We start from the raw sequence: 22,688 nt of genomic DNA, 5'->3' as shown, positions 1-22,688 counted from the left end.
TTGTTTCCTAATTTCGTTTCTATGACTCAAATTATACCAAACTGCTAAGTTTTGTAAAAATCGCACGAGTAGTTTTTCAAAAATTAGCTCTCAAAATTTTAGCTTCCCTGAATTGGATATATATTTAATAAGAATTCCAGAATTCAAAATTTAGGCTTAATCTAAATGTAAATCGCACATTTTTTATGATTTATTTTTTAAATATTTTTTTCTAAAGTTTTCGAAAAAATTTCTGTATTACAACTTATAAAACTTTTAACATATTTTTAACTATTAACTTTAAACTATAAAACTTTTAACATCATCTTAAAGTAGATGTATTTCTAAGCACATCTGCAAAAAATTAGAGTTTTTTTTTTTTTCAAAATTTTCTAAGATGTACATGAATTTACATATTAGCGCGTTCTGAAATTTGGCATACTTATTATAAGTGATAATAGCGAAAATGTAGTTTACTCACTTTGTTAAAATTATTTGAAAGAATGAACGATGGAAATTTTTTTCCGGTCGTGCATCAATGGAAAAAAAAAAAAAAAAGAAGATAAGTAGGTTGCAATAAATTAAGAATTTCGAATTTCGTCAAGTGAATTATTCTTGGCTTAAATTGAAAAAAATTCTACAAGATAAATTTTTAAATTTCCCCGTAAATTTCGCACCTAATTTTACAAAATTTAATAATGAGGCATAATTTGAGTCGTGAAAAACAATTGGCGTGTCATTTCAGAAAAGAAAAAGTCCGACTTTGTGTCAAAATACTTACATTAGAACAATGCTATATATAAATCTAATACGTATCCTAAGTCTCCCTTTCGAGGCATGAAAAACGCAATTTGAATTTCGTTAATCGGCCCAGTAGAACAAGAGATACAGAACTGTCCTCTTTTTTTTTTTTTTTTTTTTTTTTTTTTTTCCCCTGTGTACAAGTAGGCAAAACTCCAGAATTTCACTATTGTTCCGACCAGTAAAAGTTTCACCTGGAAAACTGTGGAATTCCGCTCCAGACTTTGATGGAGAACATCTCGACAAACAGTCCGAAGGCGTAGTAAAAGAAGGGTCTTCCACCCTTTTACGTGCTTCACGCTACATAGATATTATATACTCGTATGTTTGTGAGTTTGAACCCGGGCCGAATGCAGCGACAGTCAGCGACGCTTTTGAACTCTGAATTTGAAATTTTTGAAATTTTACTGGACTCCTGAACTATTAAATTTCATATTATTTATATCTATTGTGTACTGGATGTACCGTAAATGTTGCGACAAACTTCTGGGGGAGCTAGGGCACACCATAAGGATTAAGAATTGCATAGGAACCCCTGCTCAAAAACGTCATTGTACGCCGCCAGGGGGTGTTGCACAGAGAGCGCTAATGGAAAATGAGAATTGCCTTATTCGAACGGTAGGCACCATACGAAGAGGAAGGGACCTTGTGAAGGACCTTGTACGAACGGAGACCTTGTGAATATGTGGCTCCAACATGATACAGCGCCTGCTCATTTTGGACTGGATGTTCGTAGCCATTTGAACAGATCATTGACGGATTGGGTGTGGTGGACCGATTCCACCACGCCTAATCCATCGATGCAGGACGGATTATCCCTCACGCTCAGCGGATTTATCGAGCCTTGATTTCTTTTTGTGGGGCGCCAACAAAAGTGTCGTCTATCACGATCCTGTTGCGTCCGAAATGGATCTGTGGCAAGACTCACCTGTACACAATCAAAGAAACGTACGGTGTGTTTAAATATGTCAGGCAATCAATGGTCCGTCGGTACCAGGCATGTTTGGCGTTTGGTGGCGCAAACTTCGAGCATCTGTTGTATCATTCAAGCTGTCGTACACCATTTGTATTCATGTGCAATAAATGTTTCAAATTAATCACTCTCTTGTTTCCTGTTCCATCTTCTACCTCTACTGCTACTTACCCCTGACATTTCCGGGCTTTCTCTGCAATTCTTAATCCTTATGATGTGGCCTACCTCCCCGAGAAGTTTGTCGCAACATTTGCGAAACACCCTGCATATCAAAATTAGCCCAACGTATCAAGTAAATGCAAAGAAGACTGTAAATAACATTCACTGTCAGGTAAAAATTATTGTAAAATATTCATGCAAAAACACTCTGTAAAAATTTTCCAATAAATAATTTACCGTTAGGTATCACCTTAGGTCGGAAGCCTTCTCAGTGGTACAAAGTCAGCCCCTCTCTTACCATTATACTGATCAAATCTTCACATATTTTGACTTTTATGGCTCTAATATATGGAGGTCATACACGCAAGATGACCCTGCATTTTTTAAGTTGTTTTGCAACAAAAGACACGCTCATCTAAAGCCTCACGTATAAGAGCTTAGTATGTTTAATCCAATCTATAAAAGCGGGATAACTAAATGGTATAACTGCCACTCTTTCAGATTAAACTAAATTCCTCTAAAATTAAAAATTACTCATTTTAAAACCCAGCACGTTTAATAGTGTATGTGCACTTCATTTATTTCCGCTAACGAATAAAATTAACTTAGTGTAAAAGACTCAGGGGTAAATTACTAATCTTCAATAAGATAATCGTTCTATTTATAAGGCAAAAAATTTCCCTGAAATACGATAAAGAAAGACCTAAAATTCTAAGTTTTTTTTTTTTTTTTTTTTCTTTCAAATATAATACTCTGAATGAAGGTTATTTCAAAATTGTTCGTATGAATATTCAGTATACTTCCAGTTTAAAAAAAAAAAAAAAAAAAAAAAAAAAAATCTATAATTTTCGCACTCATTTTTTCTAGTGGCAACAGTCTGGCGCCCTGGAGATAATAATGCTTTATTTTGAAAAGTGTTGCCACTGCTCGATAATTGACACGATATGTTATTGCTACGCTATTCTTTTATTAGTATTGATAAAAATTTAATCATTAAAATTTAAATTAAATCATGACTGATCATATTAAACCGAAGTGGCAAAAGTTTTTGTTTCCTGGTTTGGCAACAAAACATTTATTAACGAATTGATTGTTTTTTGGAGAGAATGAACTGATTTCCTCCGTACTGAAATGTTTATATGCATTTTATTTTCAGGTGTACGTATTAACGCTATTAAAATCTATGCGAGTCTGTCTGTTTGTATGTTTGTTTTTGACATTATCCCCTCTGGAGCGGCGAGGAGTTACGCTTCGAGAGAGGTCCCCTCGGATTCCAAAATTTCGCGAAAAGCCATTTCTACCATTCTCTTCTTCATAAGACTTTAATCAGAGATATTAATTAAAAACTCTGAAAACCGTAATTTTCGCGTCCTCCAAGGTGCGTTTTTTTGCTGAACTTCCTTGTTATTGGACGTGCTACATTGAAGTGCACATATAGTGGAATTTTAAAATTGCCGTTCGTCTTTCCTAAACAGAAGTAGAGTACATTTTTTTCTAGAACAAAACTTATAAATTTTGCTTTGGCCGCAGCCCTCTACTAAAACCTTAAAATTTAAGAATTGAGAAAAACTTTTATTGGAACGATCTCAATTAAGTTTTAGGAAATTGAGTCTGAAAAAAATTGAAAATTTAAAGTCTAATTTTAAAATGCATGTAAAAATTAATTTTTTCTGTGAGTATCCTTATTTTAAATTTATATCTTGTACAGTTAAGATTTTTAATCGCATTTTTGCATCTTCCTACTTTTTATGGATCATTTTTTGACCTTTTAAAATATTCCGCATATTTTTAGTCCAAAGGGGCTTTGTCCCTGAAGGACTATTGTTTTCGTTTTGCGATTTCGCGTTGAATCACTATAAACTTATAAATTTTGCGTTCCATTTTTCAAACTGTTGCCACCGAATGTTAGAGTCCTACATTATATTTGAAGAAATTAAATAATGAAAATCTGCATAAATGTATGTATGTTTCTCGCATTGTGATAAAACAACGGTCCACAGAGCCATCGAATTTTGAATGACGTCATACTCCTACGAATATGGACATGTGGAAGATCAAACTTGAAATTTGGAATTTGCTTTAGTATGGATTTCATGTTTTGTAAAACTTTAACACGAATTTTTGATTAACAAACTCAACGATTTAAAAGCGAGTGATGGCAACACTCTACGGGAGGGGGGGAACCTTTTTATCTCCAGCGCGCGGAACTGTGTATCGAAAATTCTAAAGGCAACCTCATTTAAAAATTATTTTGCGACATTGCGATTGAACTGAATTTTATGGTTTAAGTGCAAAGAACATCATATTTAATAAATAAAGTTAACACACAAACTTTAAAAGAGAGTCCCTTTGGACTTGATTTAAAATCTGAAACCTTTCAGATTTTTTTTTTACACTTTTTTTTTTTTTTTTTCTTAAGTCCAAAGGGGTTTTGTCCCTGAAGGACAAAATTTTGCGATTTTTCATTGGTTCACTATAAATGTCCGTTTCTTTTTTCAAGCTGTTGCCACCTAATGTTAGTCCTGCATTATATTTGAAGAAATTAAATAATGAAAAATCTGCATAAATGTAGGTATATTTCTCGCATTGTGATAAAACAGCGGTACATAGAGCCATCGAATTTTGAATGAAGTAATCCTCCTACAAATATGGACATGTGGAAGACCAACTTTGAAATCTGGAATTTGTTTTATGATCGATTTCCTATTTTGTAAAATTTAACGAATTTTTGATTAACAAACTCGAGGATTTCAAAGCGAGCCATGGCAACTTTGTACAGAAAAAGCATTTTTATCTCCAGCGCGCTAGTCTCTGTATCGGAAATTGTAAAGAAAGGCTCATTTTAAAACTATTTTGCGTATTGCTGTTGAACTGAAGTTTATGGTTTCAGTGCGAAGAACGTGATATTTAATAAATGTAACACACAAAATGTTAAAAAAAACGCCCCTTTGGACGTAATTTAAAATCTGTAAACTTTATTTTTTTTTAGTCCAAAGGGATTTGAATCCCGAAGGACTATTAGTTTCGTTTTGGCATTTTGCGTCGGACGGATAAATGTCGGTTCACTTTTCAAACTGTTGCCATAAAATGTTAGAGTCCTGCATTATATTTGAAAAAATTAAATAATGAAAATCTGCGTAAATGTATGTATATTTCTCACATTGTCATAAAATAACGGTACATAGAGTCATCGAATTTTGAATAACGTAATCCTCCAACGAATATGAGCATGTGGAAGACCAAATTTGAAATTTGAAATTTGTTTTATGATCGATTTCCTATTTTTTAAAACTTTGACGAATTTTTGATTAACAAACTCAAGGATTTCAAAGCGAGCAATGGCAACGTTGTGCAGAAAAAACATTTTTATCTCCAGCGCGTGAGTCTCTGTATCGGAAATTCTAAAGATATGCTCGTTTTAAAACTATTTTGCGATATTGCTGTTGCACTGGATCTTATGGTTTAAGTGCGAGGAACATGATATTTAATAAAGAAAGGTAACACACAAAATGTTAAAAAACGCCCCTTTGGACGTAATTTAAAATCTGAAACATTTCAGATTTTTTTTTTTTTTTTTTTTAGGTATTGAACACATTGCTGCAGTTGAACGAACTCTATGTAAGGTACTCGATGAAGCATTCAAATTATTCCCCAGAAAACTTCCTTCGTTTAGCACCTGTGAAAAGGAAGCGCAGAAACTTGAAACAGCGCATGTCGTCTGCGCAGGTTGCTCGAGTTCATTCACAACGCGGGAAACGAGTGGGGGTAGAGGGAGAGTTGTAAAGCACGTGAATGCTTCAGTTTCGGACCATGAGTCGATTCGGATGGATGACCAAGGTATGCTTTTCTCTTCCTATCAAAACGAGAATTTCCTTAGAAACACTTACACATCCAAAATAACAACACATGTCAGTCGTCAGTGTTTCAATCGTCTCCTGCAGGTTATGCAAAGCGTGTTTTCATCATTTATACGCTCTTATCTGTGTCCTGAGGCGAAATCGCATGTACTTCCTCTCTGGACACATGGGTTTACAGGGTCGGAACACTAGATTTCATTAAGACGAAATGAAGAAAGGCTGATTCGGATAGAATTTCATCATTACGACTGTTGTAAATTTTCACATTTTTCCTCTTTTCGTACAGGGCTTGGACAAAACGATTTAAAAAGAAACCAATTCTTTATTCGTGACTGGAGCATTCTGAGGAAAGAAAGAGGCGCGTTAAAGAAAAGGGCAATCTATAATTTAAGCAGTCTAAATATGAAACGATATATTTTGATTTAATGTAAATAAAATTAAGAATTACTTGCTCAGTTTATAAGGTATTTTCCCCCTCCTTTCCGCATGACTTCGTGGGTGGTGTAATTGGAAGCACACTCGACGCGCATTATAGAGATCCAGGGTTCGAGTCCCGGGGAGGGCATTGCTTATTTTTCATGTCTTCTGCTTCAAAATAACCCAATGACTCTACAATGAAGCTCGAACTAAAAGTTGGCGGACGATAATTAGTCACTACGAAGTTTTGGCGATTGGGTTCGCTAATTCCTAGTCATCCTTTAAAAGGCGGAGCATATAAGGAATTTTCTCCCTCCTTTCTGCATGCCTGCGTTGCACACTTGGAAGCACACTCGACGCGTATTCGAGAGATCCAGGGCTCGAGTCCCAGCCAGAACATTGCTCATTTTTATGCCTCCTGCTTCAAAATAACTTAATGACTCTACGAGTGTAAATGGGAAAACAGTGTTAATGAAGCCAAACTTATTGTGCTTTAAATAAAAAATCTGATGTGTACACCCCATCACTTCCATGTATGGAATATTAAATTGTGCGTACTTTTTCCTGCATTTCATTTAAACTTATTTCCTCGAATTTCATTAGAGATATATTTCTCATGAATTAATTCTCTCAGATCGCGACAAGACAAAAATACATAAAACCTCAAAATATCTTCATTAAAAATTCAAAAGTACAGAAAAAATAAATAAATAAATAAATAAAACACCAAATACAGTTAAAACTATCAAAAAAAATCTTACTATTAAAAATTAGAGCTTCTAAGCAGAAACAAGCAATTCGGCCAGCAGGCAACACGGCCGATTTTTCGGTGCACAAAAATGAAAGTTTAATTTTGGTTCCACTTCGCAAAAAGACACTGAAGGTGCAGAACCTTAATTCACTGTTCTGCTAATTTTCAAATGAAAAGAAATATGGTTGTTAAGGTAACAAAAATTAGGCTTAGCCGCACTTAAACAACTTTTAAATTGTTAATAATTCTACAACTATTGCATGCAGATTAACTATAGGCATAAAAATCTTAACCAGAAGATAAGAACAGCACAATTCAATCATTTTTAAAGGGAAAAATGCGCAGTTTACCAACATATAAGAATAAAAAACTGAGCTCACCAAACCGAGTAGCAGAGTGGATATATATATACTTTTGGTGCGGCCGATTGCAACGAAAAAGGGAGTTTCACAACTGCATATTATAGCAGTTCTGTATACAAAATTTCAACGTTTTGAGACAACTCATTTTTGAGTTATGAAAGCTACATTCATACATGCGTACGTGCAGTCGCCACAAAAAACATCTCTTTTAAATCCATTTTAAATTAGTTTATAATTTGTTTCGGGAAAAAGAGTCATTTATTCTGTCCTTACGTACAGATGTCAAACAAAAACATCGTTAAATTTCATTCGATAGCGGCGAAAATGAATATTTTCGTTAAAATATGATACCCGGAATTTTTCGGGATTACAGTACTTCCTTTACTTCGTGCAAGGAAGTAAAAAGGAAAGAAAAGGAAGGAATAGAAAGAAAGAAGGGAGAAAAGAAAACTTTTTGAACTGTATTAATACTTTCATTTAAACTGCAATTTTTTTTAAGATGGCAACATAGTAAATCAATCGATAACTTGAGCGGCGTCATTTGTACCTGCGAAGTAATTAATAAGGCACACTGTACGGAAAGCTCGAAAGCTTAATATATCATTCTGCGATAGGCTCGGATTGAAAAATGCTCGCCAGTTTATCTCTTTAAGCGCCCTTCGTGTCCTTTATATTTTCTGTGTACAATATTTTTTCATTTGCTGTCATAATAACTTCTTTATTTAAAATAAAACCTACAATCAATTTAAATTAAGATTACATCTTTGTCGATCAATTATCTTCCGCTTCAAACGCTGACCAAGCGTTAACGAATTGAAAGTTTTAGTTGCATTTTTGGCCATTAAACGTAAATGTTCATAAATTAGGACTTTAATAAATATCTGTATAAATTTGGCAAATTAAAGTCATTATATTTAAGAACCTATTCACAATTCGTAAAGAAAATTTCTCTGCTGTTAAGGAAACATCTAATACAAGATTCTTCAGATTGGAAAACTGTAAAAGAAGTTTTTCGAATTTAAATGCAAGTGTGTTTTTAAGACGGTAACCACATTCATTCTAATGCGTTTCCAATTGGCATTACTTTACTTAACATTGAATTCTCTAAACTTAAACACTGGAGCCAAAAAAATTCTTCGAACATGTATAAAATTTAACTTCGTACGCCATTCACACATAACAAATAAATAAAATACATTTTACGAAGTATGAAACACATATTTTCTCTTTTCGCCGGCTGTGTTCGGTGCCTTCCTTTTCCGCGATTCCTGTTTCCGCGGTTATCAAAATTGTTTCTGTTTCCGTGAAATTATCAATCTTCATTATCCCCTTCCCAAAGGGGTTACATAGTAAGGGCCGAGTGCACCTTGACCTCTCCCGAAAAGTAGAAAAAGGGGGAAAAAAAATTAAAAAAAAAAAAAAATTTTAAAGGAATAATAGAAAAATACTTACGATCTCAGACCTTTGCATAAATGAAGCTAATACTGTATTTAAAAGGTATTTCCTAAGTAAAAAACAATTCTTCCAAAATTCTGCATAAAGGTGAGTTATAATAAAACCTTTCAGAATAACTAATCGTTCTTTCTTCTGAAACGACCACTTCTTTGGTCTTAATTGCGCTTTTGCAGCTTTTTATTCTTTCATTTATGCAAATCTAATAAACGACATTTTTCTCATTTTTATTCTGAATTCGATACTGGTAACCTTTATTACTGAACTTCCTTTTAGTTTCAATAATGTCTACAACATCCATATTGATTAACATAAGATGTTAAAATAACAGCTAATATTGTAGCAGAATTATAAATGAAATGAAGCTAAAGTTTTCGAGAAGAGCCTTAACTAAGACACGTCTTCAATCTAACAAAAACTTCACTTACTCAAAAAAAAAAAAAAAAAAAAAAAAAAAGTTTTCAGATTTTAAATTTTGTCCAAAGAGGCGTGTTTTTTTTTTTTTTTTTTTTTTTTTTTTTTTTTTTTTTTTTTTTTTAGTCCAAATGGATTTGAATCCCGAAGAACTATTAGTTTCGTTTTGGCATTTTGCGTCGGACGGATAAAGTTGGATCGGACGGATAAAATGTTGAGTCCTGCATTATATTTGAAGAAATTAAATAATGAAAATCTGCGTAAATGTATGTATATTTCTCACATTGTCATAAAATAACGGTACATAGAGTCATCGAATTTTGAATAACGTAATCCTGTAACGAATATGAGCATGTGGAAGACCAAATTTGAAATTTGAAATTTGTTTTATGATCGATTTCCTATTTTTTAAAACTTTGACGAATTTTTGATTAACAAACTCAAGGATTTCAAAGCGAGCAATGGCAACGTTCTGCAGAAAAAACATTTTTATCTCCAGCGCGTGAGTCTCTGTATCGGAAATTCTAAAGATATGCTCGTTTTAAAACTATTTTGCGATATTGCTGTTGCACTGGATCTTATGGCTTAAGTGCGAGGAACATGATATTTAATAAAGAAAGGTAACACACAAAATGTTAAAAAACGCCCCTTTGGACGTAATTTAAAATCTGAAACATTTCAGATTTTTTTTTTTTTTTTTTTAAATCAAAAGTCCAACTTTAAGAGGTAGCGTGCCGGAAAGAGTTAACTTGCTGCAATCGTTTGCGAGGATGAGACCTAGCTAACCAAAGATGTGCACTTGAGTGTTTGCCATCAATGTCTGAGCTCGAATTAACACTCGAATGTTAAGTTTTTGAGTTTTTCACTAAACTGATTGTGCAACTTTTGGTCTCGTTCATTCGCTCTCCCAACACTGTTTTAAGTTTCGGGTTGGAAAACTAATATTTCTTTTTTCTGCCTCTCAGAGTCCTGAAATTTAAAATTTGGTACCTGTAAATCTTTTTTTTTTTTTTTTTTTTTTTTTTTTTGTTCCTTATACTTTGTCATTCAAGTGTATCGACAGCTAAATAATAAGTTCTTAGACTGGCATTTCTGTCAAATTTTTCTAACGTGTTTAGTTAATCGTCAAATAACTTGCCTTAATTTAAACTAAAAATAAATAAATTATGAAAACTTTCGAAGTTTTCAAACAAAATTCATCAAAGGGGGAAAAAACTAGGGAATAAATAATAGCACCCTTTGCTTATTGAATTTTGCTTGGACACACAAATAAAAATGCATATATTTGTATGCAAATGGCGTTTCAATTCTGATCGAAATGACGATTCTGAAATTTGTAACTTTGAAGAGAAATGACTAGAGATCATTTTCATCACGGTTTTTAAATTTTCATAATTTAAGTGCATTCTTTTTTTATTAATTTTCAACTGAAAAAAAAACTGTTCACATATAAATGTATTTCCAAACAAAGCGTGCTTAGTGCCAAAATTCGTAACTCTGCATATTTCATCTTTTTATAAGTTTGTTTTTGTGTCTTCTCCCATCCGATCGATAGTAACATTGTAGAGATATTAGGTTATTTCGAAACAGAAGAGATGAAAAAGAAACAATGCCACTCGCCGGGTCTCGGATATCGGACCCTCGAATACGCACCGAGCGTACTAACCATTATACCATGAAGGCATACTAAGAAATCAGCATTGCCCTCGCAGGGACTCGAACCACGGACCTCTCGATTACGCGTCGAGCGTGCTGACCACTACACCACGAAGGCGGGAGAAATACCTTGTAACATCAGAACAGCCCTCTAGAATCAGAGCAAGCTCACGAAATTCATCGTCGCAAGGGGTCAAGATTGCGCTTGCCGTTGGCAAGAGCTTTGAGTACCATAGGTGACAATACGCGCAGCTCCACCCCCAATTTGAAAGAAAATTTGAGAGAAACCCCCAATTTGAAAGAAAATTTGAGAGAAATCTCCAATTTGAGAAAAAGCACTCCGGGAGGGTATGGGTCAAGGGGTCTCTCCCTCCTCTTCCACTGCCATCAACGTCTCGAGAGGACTTTCGGCTGGCCGCATATTTAGAATATCCCCATGCTGCATAGACACTATACATCTATGTGTTCTCAGGGATTCGAAACCGGACCCTTCGATCCGGCAGTCAGCGTCGCTGACCCTCTACCGGTTGGGGGGGGGCTCTTTTGATAAATCCTAATAAAAGTTAATAAAATTGCATCTTCAAATCTTTGAATAAGATTTATGCCATACTGTCAATTAATTAGTTCCATTTGTAAATTTTCTGGTACGTTAATCCTGTTGGCTTTTAATACAAGTAAAAATAATAGAAACTAACTTTTCGAGTAGCTAAAATCTTGCCATCTTTACAACAACATATCTGCAAAAAATACATAATTGAAATGTCTTTGCGAGCCTCATAAAATTTCTTCGGGGGCTGCATGCGTCCCGCGGGTCGCCAGTTTGAGACAACCTGTATTACAGTATAAACTTATTGTTGCACTGTGAATGTGCTATAAAATTCTAGTTAAATTAAAGTTACTTGGAGGATAGACCTTAATTTGAACTGTGAAGCTTCTAAGTTAAACATGTTTCAGGAATAACGCGTGCGTAAAAAGATACTTTTATTTCAACCCAGGAATTCTACTGAGTGGAAGAATACTATTCCTGGGGCACACAGGTCCTCGCCAATACTTTTGGTGGCAACTTAAAATAGAAAAAGTAACGTAAAATTAAAAATCTTAAATTGAATAAAGCAGCCGAAGCTGTACGGAGATATTTAACGTATATTTAACGTGTAGTTGGCAATTACGTATATTTAACGTATATTTAACGTGTAGTCTGACACAGACATAGACTAACCGGCAATTATATGTACAGCCGTAAAAGAGTAAGCTCAGCTACCAGAGGAGCAACGTGGGCGAAAGCCAACGTGGGCGGAAGTCAACGGGCCATGACACGATCTGTATGAAATAACTCAAACACCAGTTTAAATAGTAGCTTTCTACCCTAGTTTGTATTGTAGACGGGTTAGATTTTTTTTTAAATTTTAATTATTTATTATTATTATTATTTTTTTTTTAAGTGGGAGACGTGTAAAATGTGCAGTGCAATCGCCGGGACTCGAACCCAGAACTCTCGAATACTCCCAGAATGTGTTGCTGTTACTCCACGAAGGCATGCTGAAGGAGGAAGAAAATACCTTATAGCAGCGGTGCCCAACCCTGTGCTCGCCGATCGTTTTGTATGTGCTCGCCAGCCCGATTAGGTACTATGAACAAAAAATATTTTCGAAATAACCATTCTTTTATATTTCTTAATTGTTAAAATATAGTAAGCATTTATAGTCATAAGAGATATCTTGCGAGACCTTATAAAACAAGTGATTGCTCACTGATGAACTTGATATTTATTTTTTTATTTATTTACCATCAGATGAGCAGCTGCATGATGAACTTGATAGAAAACATGGAATCTTATTGCTTCATTCCGATGTTAGATGGCTCAGCAGAGGAAAAGTACTTCAACGATTTGTAGAAATTCTTTTGCCAATAAAGTAGTTTTGGGAATCCGGAAACGAAGGTTATAAAGAATTGGATGATAATAATTGGTTATCCGATCTGGATAACTCTGTCTCACGGATATAACAGCTAAACTGAACAAACTGAACGAAGATCTTCAGGAAAATGAAGAAACCCTTTTTCGATTGACTGGGACTGTAACTGCTTTTCAGATAAAGTTAAATTTGTGGATAAATCGGATGAAAGAAAAAATTTCACCCATTTTCAGAATTTATCAAGTCATATTAATAACCAGTAGGCAATTGAAACAGAGAAATACTCGGAAAACTTAAATGCACTGAAAAATAATTTTGAACTCCGCTTCTCCAATTTCCATACAGTTCAACCAATATTATTATTTATCTCAAACCCATTTGCCGAAATGAATATTTCAGATGTATCACATAAGTTTGGAAATATGTTTAACAAAAATGTTGATGTTTTGGAAATATGCTCACGAGAGGCCAAAGTTGGGAACCACTGCCCTTATAGCATAATACGTAAAACTAAAATCTCATTCTGGGCAGAAAGAGTGGGTTGAAAACAAGAGAGTTTATAGGAAAGGTTGCTTATAAGATAAAATTAACTGTTAGTTAAAATTAAATAAAACCCCACCGTGCTGTCGTAAAAAACTTGTTGTTATACCTCTAATTTGTTATATTAAAGTCAGTTTATGCATTATATGTTATGCAAAGAACAATATATCTAATACAGGAAAATAAGCTGATGGTAAATCGTAATAATTTTGTGAGATGAATTATGTAAATTTTAATAAGTAACGAGGATAAAATTAAAATTAAAACCGAGTAATTCAGATAAGTATAAAAAAAAAAAAACTCAAGAAAGTCAAATTTACTGTTTGGTGGAATTTTTGGATAAATTCAAAATAAAACACATTTTAAGATGATGAAGAATTAGGTTTTATTTATAGAAAATTGCTACGTTATGGAAGCTTTTTTATTATTCTTCGACCGTTTTAAAATAAATTGCTTCGAAGCTTTTTGCATCAATTAAAATTACTGCTTTTCAGCTCCACTTTTGATTCCAATTTGCACTGTACAGAAGTGACAACAGGTATTAATAAAGCTCGCTTAATTCATTTTCGATTGTATATTGATCTTCAGATTTCCTCGGTAGATGGCGCTAAATGTCCTTAATCTGTTGAGGAAATTACAGATTTCTGGAGCTATTCTTTTAAGAGGAATGAAAGGCAATAACTGTACTATGCAGAGATAATTCTTAAGGGTAAGCAGTTATAAATAATTAAATTAAGTACTTAGATAACCTTAGTCATAAAGATTTACAAGGCCACTATTAAATTTTATTTATGTTTTAAAAATATTCGTTAAAAAAAGCCCTATTAAAATCACAATGTAATAAAATTTCACGCTTTAAAATACATGCAATTTTATGACATTGATTCTTAATTGATATTAGGATAATTACACATTAAAAGCTACAAAATTCTTATATTTTGTAGCAACCCGTGTGCGCTTTAACGAAATAACATGTTGCTAAAGAATTATTACGGCAAGTTTTTTTTCCTTCAAAAAAAGGCAATGATCTATTTTTATTTGAAATTAATGGGGAATGAAAATTGAATTTAATACATATTAAAGTTCAGTTTGTCATGTCTTGTCTGCATCTGTTATAGCACAACACTGCTTGAACTGTATTACAAGATATCGGTTCATATTTCTCCAGTTGGTAATATTATCCAGAAATGCTTCGCAATGGTTTTTGAAAATGTTACGTAGCATTACGTTTTGTGGTGTATGAGCAGAGAAGCCTGATGTATCCTGTAGATCGGATGTCATCAAAGCAGCGTCGAATGATGTCAACTGGTGGTATATCAAATTATATAATGCGTCAGAGGTAAATTATCTCAAACTAGCGGAAGTACTCGATGCCAGTTAGAAGAGAGAACGATACCGCTGTAATCCTTCTCGCATAACGATGCAAAAAATACGATTCACAGTCATACACGTTTCAGTCTGATGCGATATTGAACTCACATAAAAATTTTCCATAGAAAAATAAACTAATTCTCTCTCATTATACCAAAAACAATGGCACGTAGTTTTTAATGATATTCGTCTTTCTAATCAAAATGGTCGTAAAAGCTCAAATTCCATCCAACATTTCACCTAAATTCAATTTTAGTCGATTCAATGTGGCAAATGGGCCATAACTGATCAGAAATTAATAACGCGAACAAACCAAAACACACACAAAACAGGAATTCCTTTATAAATATAGAGAGGGATTTTGTAAAACTTACAGATTTTTCATTAACAAACTCTACGATTTATAAGCGAGCAGTGGCAACACTTTTCGAAATAAAGTAATTTTTTTATCTCCAGCGTGCGAGACTGAATTGTAGAAAGTTTGGTGACAATAGCTGTAGTAGTGGCTGAATTAATCGCAAACAGACATTCCTCTTTACATGCAATAGATATGAAAGAAAATGGTTTCAACTGGCATTTTACCAGAGTACATACAAGCACTGTTAAAATATAATTATGAAAACTCCATCAAATTTCAGACTTCTTGTTTTATCAAACGTAAATCGAAAGACTAATGGAAGAGTACTCCGTGTGAGGGGGGCATCATTGTAAATAGCTATTACATCGCTCAATAAAACGACCAGTATCAGCCAAACATATAGTTTGGGCTGTTACTGATACAATTTTCCGCATAGAGTCTTTTGTCTTTATTAATGGCAATGCCAGAAATATTTAAAAAGAAAATTAAGATATTTATTGTTGAAAATGCAGAAAATATTAATTTCATATTGATAATTGTAAAATTAAAATTTTTTCCCTTCAAATTTTTTATTCTTCGCTTTTTTGAAATGTAAAAAATAGTGTGATCATAAAATTTTAAATTATGTACAGTAAGCACAAGCACACACATAAACCTCATTATTTGCCATCGATGAGAAGGCATTTTCTCCCATATATACCTCATCAAATATACAAATTCGCCAACAAGCGCCGAGTGTGCTACCGTTACAGCATGAAGGCATGCTGGAAGGAGGAAGAAAATATCTTATATACTCTCCCCATTTAAAGGGCGACTAGGAATGAGGGGACCCATTCGCCAAATCCTGACGGTCACGAATTATCGTTCACCACCTTTTAGTTCGAGCTCCATTTATAGAGATACTAGGTTTTCATTGAAGAAATGAATTGCATATGTCTAGGCATACAACATGGTTGCCTGAATGTCTTGGCATGCAACATGGTGCCACAACTTGGACCACAATAGACGTTGCAGGTTGCGGTCGGTAAGTCCATCAAGCACCATCAAGCCTTCAGACATAAAACAGGCATAGAAAGAATGCAGTGTACAAAGAAAATGTGATGGGCGTGATTATAAAACTAGAACATATAAATCTGTCTAAGAACGTTGCGGAAAATTTATAATTAAAATTAACTGATAACTGGTTTAACCTTGTGTAAATCTGAATTAAATTCGTTCTTTGCCGCCCAGCCGGAATAGCGATGGTTAGCGACTCTGAATACCGTACCGCAGGGCCCGGGTTCGAATCCCGGAGAAAGCATGCATGCTTGTTAATGTATATTTTCTGTAAAGCATAGGGGGACTTTAAATATGCCGCAAGCCGAAAGTAATCTCGAAAGGTTGCTGGTAGGGAAAGAAGAGGTGAAAGACTTTCGAACCCGTCCTCCTGGCGTGCTTTCCATTAAAATTGGGGGGGGGCTGAGCAAAGTCGTACTGTCACCTGTACGGTGATCATGGCGCCAAGGACAGGCGCAATATTGTACTCCTTGCCACGGTGAATTTCGTGAGCTTGTGTTTATGTTATTGTCCGACAAGTTAATTGATTTTTACCTAAATTTTGAAAACATTAACAGGAACATCATTCCCTTTTAAAAATATTATCTTTTCGAGCACAATTCGGCTTTCATGAGTACTATTTGCGTTAGCTCTGCTCAGAGATTGACCAGATTTTATCTTTTCCCATCACTTTGTAAATATCGACCAGATTTTATCTTTCCCCATCATTTTGTAAGTATTGACCAGATTTTATCTTTTCCCATCACTTTCTAAATAAGGCAATCAAACATAAAATATTTTCAATTACTTCGTGTGTTTTATGAGGTTATCATTATCACTATATTAGTTCATTTACATGAAAATATTCTTATGACGGATAGAAGGTTTGAAATTATATAACACGCCGTGTCAAATCTAATCGAACAAACTTTAGAGATTGTAAAGGCACATTAAAACAAATGTGTTTATTTTATTTTTATTTTTCAATCATGGTATCCTTGAAATCGGAAGAAAAACACTCGAAAGTGAAACTTAAAAGTAATAAAGAAACAACTTTGTATTTGGCGTGCATTCAGAGAAAAACTCAATCGATTTCGAAAGTAAATAGATCCCTCTCCATCAGCAGCGAAGAAATTTGCAACACTGGAAAGAAGCGGGGGAGTGGGTAATCGCCCTATTTACAGTAAAGCGAGCAGGAAGGTAGCACTATCTGTCGGCAAAATGAGTAACTACATTTGAAAAATTAAGGTAATAGAATTTTAAAAGAGTTAGTTGTTCCTTCCTGTTTACTTTACTGCAGCAGGGTACATCAACATGCTTTACCAATTGCTTCCATTTAAGGCAGAATTGGACGTTTATCAATAGGATCAAATCAGTGAGGAAAAAGAAGCAGATTTCTTGGAAAATTTAGAAATGTGGGCAGAGAAGAATTCGAAAATTATGTATCTGTTGACGCCAATGTTCTCACTTCCGAGATACCAACTCCAGAAGATATTGTAGCTGAAATTCAAGCAGATGAAAAAAGTAATAAAAGCAGCGATGATGAAGAAGAATGTGAAGAATTCCAAGCTGAACCGCCCACAGAAAAACTTCAAGCCTTTTTCGAAGACAGGAGGATCTTTTACGGACCATGAAACTTCTCCGAAGAAGAGTAACACAAGAAAGAGACAATAAAACAGTTCAAAACAAATTAACCAACTTCTTTTGTACAGCACAGAAATAAAAAATAACTAAATGTAAAGTATGTATGAATTTTCGTGATTTTTTTTCGCGAACTCGTTTTTTATGACCACTCGTTTATAACGAGAAAATGAGAAAATATCCCAACAGAGTTCTACTATATTAATAATAATCATCATTGCTTTAAGAAATGCTATAGGTGGGGTTTCTTGCGCTCATTAAATTATTCCAACACAGTGAAGCCAAATTTGAAATTCTGAGGAACTTGTGAGGTCTTAACTATTCTTTCGCTATCGTTCGTAATTTAACCCTTAAATGCATGTAGTTGTCATTTAGCAAATTGGTTATATATTTAGTCATGCAAATCAAAAGACAAATTTTAGTTTACTGCATAGTGTAACCAATTGGATACATACTGTTTACGTATATAGTTTTGAAAGTCTCTGTGTGGCGGCAGCACTAACGGTGTAACGGTCATTATTGTGAGTTGATGTGTAAGGGTGTGGACATTATCATTTGTGTTTACGAATTTTTGATTTTGTGTTTGTTGTTATTTTGATGTATTCGAAGTTTTAAAATTGTTTGAACAAGTTATGCATCATTACATAAAATTGTTATTACAGATTTGCCTGTCGTAATTTTTTTCCATAAATAATATTTGGCAAATAAAATTTGGCAGCAATAATATTTTTTTCAAAAATTTTATTTGATATCATTTCTAATGTATTTTTGACTTAAATGTATAAAATAAAATAAAAATGAAAAATTTAAGGGTTAAAACGCGTCGAGCTCAGCTTTCGCGATCACTGTCGTTATGTACGCAAAACCTTTTCTGGTCTCAAAAGAAATCAACGCAAGAGAGAGATCAATAAATCGTTTTTAACCAAACTTCGCGAAAGAAAATTTCATCTCATGAACTCGACTTCTTGGAAAGCCATGTCGGGGGAAGGGAGCAAAAATCGATACAAGAGTTTACGAACCGCAATTTTTGGAGTGTCCCCGCAATCTTGTTACATCGCGAAGAGTTTATGATCACTCATTTGCAGTGAAAAGGGAAACAGAGAGTTCAGCACCAGAAGCAAATTCTCTTCTTGGGGAGAAGGCCTTGGTTACGAAATTCCCATCAGTTACTGCGCGTAATTTATAAGTCGTTTCCTGGACCTGCAGTTCGCGTATTAATACTTCTGGGAGTATACTTCAAGGATTAACATTTTTCTTGGCTCGCGGGATTTTCTGGAAACTAAATGAAGTATTCTCCGACCGCCCGAGAAGTAGATGCGCATTTAGAAGGGTCAGTCAGCTGGATTACAGCAAGAAGTGAAATGCAATGCACTTGCATTTTTAAGTGCCTTCGGCTTAAGATTACGAACTAATGTGATATTCTCGAGAACTAAAACGTGGAACTAATAGAACTAATAGAACTAATAGGAATTTTGTACATAGACAGATGGTTTTAGTTGTTGTTTTGTCCATATTACATGGAACAATGTTTGACAATGCCTTCTCTAAAGAGAGGATGGACTTCTATTTTCCACCCCCCCCCCAATTTTGAGGGAGAGAACTCTGTGAAGAAGGGAATTCCAGTCATCGTATATTTAGAGTGCCGCCATGCCGCTCCTGCACTATGCATTTATAAACATCATGTCTTCCCGAGGATTCTAACTTGGGCCCTTCGGTTCCGTATTAGGCTCCCCTAACAACTATGAACCCTAACCGTATGAGGGAGCCCTCAGCCTCACTCATCTGGGGGCCCGCACATACAGGAATAGAAGGAAATGAGAGAGCAGATGTTGTCGGAAAGGAAGCAGAGGATTCATCCACTTTGCGAGAAGTCCCGACCCTTAGGCCAGTCTCGAACCTAAAGAGTCGGACATTCCACCAGCTCCTAAGAATATGGCAAGAGCGTTGGGATCAAGCCTCCACAGGGAGACGTGTTTACAATCTCATTCCCAAGGTCAAGACCACAAACCAAACTAATAGCAATTATATGACGTATTTCCTCACTGGTCATGGGCCCTTCCCTTCATACATCTGCCGCTTTGGCTTGAGAGAGAATGCTAACTGTGAATGTGAGGAGGAGGGTCATCCAGACCATTTTGTGTTCTTCTGCCCACACAAGCATTTAACAGCCTCAAGCAACCAGGAGCCAGATTCTGGCCAAATGGGTTCCAGAATCTACAAAGTAACAGAGTTGCCCAGCAGAAACTGAAAACAATAATTGACTACTGTACTAGCAATTACTCTTCTGACGCTGGAAGATAGTAGTCATAAAAGTCTATATAAGCTAGTTCAATATGTCAGCAACAGAGTATGTGACATGTACGTTCAATATGTAATTTTGTATTTATGCTGTGCCAGGTTTTCACATACAAAGTTCGTATTGTATCTGAATGCTGTAATATATCTGTATATGTTTATAGCTTTTATTTATGGTACCTAATTTATACTAGGGATCACGCGTACCTCAATAGCATGCTTCATTTAAACTTTAACTATCATGATAACGCATATATATAGATTATGTATGAATATGAGTGAGAGTATGTATACTTTTATTTGTTTCGGAATATATATATGTATGTAAGTTTGTATATATCTGTATCTGAGTTGGTATCTATATGCATATACATATATTTTGTACTCTTCTTCAAGTGCCTTGCATGCACATGTATATATTTCTTTATACATTGTTGTACTCTTCTTCTAGTGCCTTGTATGCACATGCATATTTCGTTTTTGCATTTTATAAATGTCGTCTGCTCAGTCGGGGATGCTCAGGTCTGCGGCTTGGCAGTTAGTGGTTGTGGTTGATTTCCGCTGAGTTGGTAACGAATTCTGCATGGATATATCTATATCTAGGTCGGAAGCCAACTCAGCGGTTTACTCCCCTAACCACTATACCGTCTGGGAAAGAAGATGATTTTACTGACATTGTATTGTGTCAGTCCATAAATTCGTGCGCATTTTTTTTTTTTTGGTAAATTTTTAAATAATATAAAAAACACAATTTGACATTTAATCAATTATATATTTTCCTCCATTATCTACAATGTCTCGCCATTTTACAAACAGCATTTTTTATGCCATTGCTGTAGACAGTGGTTTTGATGAAAAAAAACTTTAAAGTTCATTGTGTACATCCTGTTTAGAATTAAATTATTTTCCCAGTAGAAAAGTCACTTGGGGCAATATCTGGGGAGTAAGCAGGATGCTACAAAACCTCCCAATTAAATTCATTCATTTTTGAGCAATTCTGCGTTTAGACGGCAAAGTAATTCACTATAAACTTCTGAATGAATAGTTTCATTTGGTTCTAACAGTTCAAAACGTCCTGAACGGGGTTTATCATCCTTGCTGCTTTTTTCCAACTTTAAATTTTTTAAACCATTTCTGGCTAGTCCTTACACTAATACTGTGTTCATCATGTACACTATTAATTTTTATCGCTGCAAACCTGGCAGATTTACCACACGAAAATAAAAAATGTAGCACAGCACGTTTGTACTGATTATCTATATTCATCTTCTATGGGTACTAAAATGCGTTCGATATTTACGAAAGTTGGTGATGAACTGAATAATATGTTAGTCAAACGATGACAAGTTTCAGCAGGTTCAAAATTGTATTACTTTAGTAAATACGTCGTAGTGAATTCCACGCATACTCTTAATGCGCACGAACTGACCTATATGAAATTTTTGTACTTTTCTGTATAGTGTAACGTGAAAAGCTGATAGAAATGATTCTCTACTTTGAAAATAAGAATACGGTGCAAGCGTATTTAACGGTGAGTCTCAATAATTTGACTATCTCGCTATCTAACTAATTTTGCTACCTAATTTGGCTATCTGGCTAATTTGGTAAGAGAAATCGCCAAACGTCACCAAACTTGGCAACTATTTGGCGACAATTTGGTCGGGTCCCTGTATTGCCGCAAATAGGTATTGAATCTAAAACATTGTAAGTGATGTTTTGTGTAACTGTAACTATACTTGGTTCTCTTATGGCTTCTGGTAAGCGTTAATAGCAAACCGCACATTCAGATGATCAGTGTTATCGAATTTTGCTTACTGCCCATGCTCAATAGTGTACCGTTGGCGTGGGTGGAAATACTGGCGGCTAAGGGGCATAAGCTACATGTTGGGGGGTATCTTTTTTTTTTTTTTTTTTTTATATATATATATATATAATCGCCAATACTATAGAAATCTGTTGTATGCTTATATAGTATACACGAATGGAACATATGGTAAACACTCAATTGCTTTTATTCCTCAGAAGTATAATCAATGAGCATTCTTCAGCTAATATATCTTGTAATGTTTCCTGTTTCGTTATACTTCTTAAAAAAAAAATAAAATAAAAAAATTGCGTAGTTTACAATCGATAGTTACACTCTAAATAATGAGGCAACTTACAGTCTAACAAGTCTTAAAACCCCGAACGGTTTATGCCCAGATAACACAATATCAACCATGTACCGTACTTATCTTCTTTTAATTTTCCGCCAAAGTTGTAGTCGCGCCAAATTCTATTCTGAGCATGCGCAGTAAGCGAAATTCATTTAACATTGATCAACTCAATGTGCGGTTTGCCATTACGCTTCCGGTAATCTCGAGAAGCAGAATGTACTAGAAATATCTCGGCGGCCGATTGAAAACTATACAATGCCGGAGCGAGAACATCTGCTGTCAGTTATTGTCGTTGCGAGCTGCTAGCTCAACGTGAACTGGAATATCTCTGAATTAGCTTTCTCTTTAGATGCGATTTGCATCGCATAGTGTTTAAAGTACTTACTAGTTTGAACTGTAACTACTGACTGTATTCTGTGATACTGAGAAAAGCTGTACGAGTATTTCTGTGGAAAGTTCTAGAACTCTGAAGTGTTTCTTTTGATAAAATAAATTTTATTGACTTATCATCGGACTTGTGTGCATTCATTACATTATGAATCCGTACGCGCGCAGCAA

General features: G+C 34.8%; 1 non-coding gene across 1 annotated transcript; it reads right to left on the bottom strand.

Moving 5' to 3' along the window:
- Positions 1 to 10,866: 10,866 nt before the first annotated feature.
- Positions 10,867 to 10,939, bottom strand: TRNAT-CGU (transfer RNA threonine (anticodon CGU)). The gene has a single exon. It is a non-coding gene; the product is annotated as a tRNA-Thr (tRNA).
- Between the last annotated feature and the right edge of the window lie 11,749 nt (positions 10,940 to 22,688).

This window comes from Stegodyphus dumicola, chromosome 4, assembly GCF_044657685.1.
Source record: "Stegodyphus dumicola isolate Sdum_Otavi_A_Nest chromosome 4, ASM4465768v1".
Classification (NCBI taxonomy): domain Eukaryota; kingdom Metazoa; phylum Arthropoda; class Arachnida; order Araneae; family Eresidae; genus Stegodyphus; species Stegodyphus dumicola.
The sequence above is the reverse complement of the archived record's forward strand: the minus strand, read 5'-3'. Positions and strand labels throughout refer to the sequence as shown.